Raw genomic sequence first — 1,089 nt, 5'->3', positions numbered from 1 at the left:
TACATCAAGAGGCTACAACCAAATATTATCCTCTTCCTTCCACCCCATCACAAATGGCGCTGCGAGCAGGGTCGTGTTTTGCACAGAATGGACTTTTCTTGTGACTCGTTTTCCATCATGGAGTACGGTAAATCTTGCTGGTGCGACCGACACCGGAATCCTGACGTCTGCCTGGAAGATATTCAACCATGGTCAACATAGTCTGCTTCTACCTGTTCCTGCGGACCATGCCTGTCTTCAACCTGTTTTGCATCGGCGATTCCTGTTTGTTTACCCGTGTGCTGTTTCCTGATTCCGAAGTGTTACCTACGTTATTTCATCTTAGTGATTATCTCGTAATATCGACGAAGTGTTATTTTGCGGTTGTGTGACCTTGATGGAACTGTGTGGTGCCCATTTGGTGAGTGTGACTATAGCCCTTATTCAACGGACTGTGTATGACGGTGTAGAGAGCCTGCAGGGGAGAGATGTAGCCAAGTGCTAAACTGGCTACTAATTCGTTATAATGATTTTATGTCATTCCTGTCTTGTGTAAGTTAAATTTGTATATGCTCTGACACCTGGCGGTCGTAAACTCGCTCAGTCGGCTGTGTCCACCGATGTTTTCCTTTGACGTCAAGCCGCCCTCCCAGAGAAAGACGCCGTACCTTGGGCCCCAGGTGGTCGTTATGCAATGTGCCGCCAGACTGTCTGGACTCGGCGTTTTGTCAAGTGGGTGTCATTTCTTTTGACAGGGTAGATCATAGAAGATGCCAGGTGGCTTGGAGGTTTTAGTCTCTTACCCCACCCCCCCCCTTTTCTTGACTTTACTGACCAATGGGAAATGATGTCAGTTTTGTTAGCTAACTCTTGATTGGTGGCTTTTGACGCCACCCATCCCCATTTACATGATAGCATTTGAGATTTGAAGAGAACTGAGAACTATCTCGGAGGGAGAGAACTCAGAACTATCTCGGAGAGAGAGGACGTACTCGTTTTGTACTTTGTTATCATGGAGACATACTGATGTAGATTGCATTGTACTATTGGTGTGGCCTCCCGGCCTTCGGGCTGGGAGCTGTGTTGGTGAGGAGAAGAGAAAATAGAAAA

Source organism: Littorina saxatilis, linkage group LG6 (genome assembly GCF_037325665.1).
Source record: "Littorina saxatilis isolate snail1 linkage group LG6, US_GU_Lsax_2.0, whole genome shotgun sequence".
Classification (NCBI taxonomy): domain Eukaryota; kingdom Metazoa; phylum Mollusca; class Gastropoda; order Littorinimorpha; family Littorinidae; genus Littorina; species Littorina saxatilis.
The sequence above is the reverse complement of the archived record's forward strand: the minus strand, read 5'-3'. Positions refer to the sequence as shown.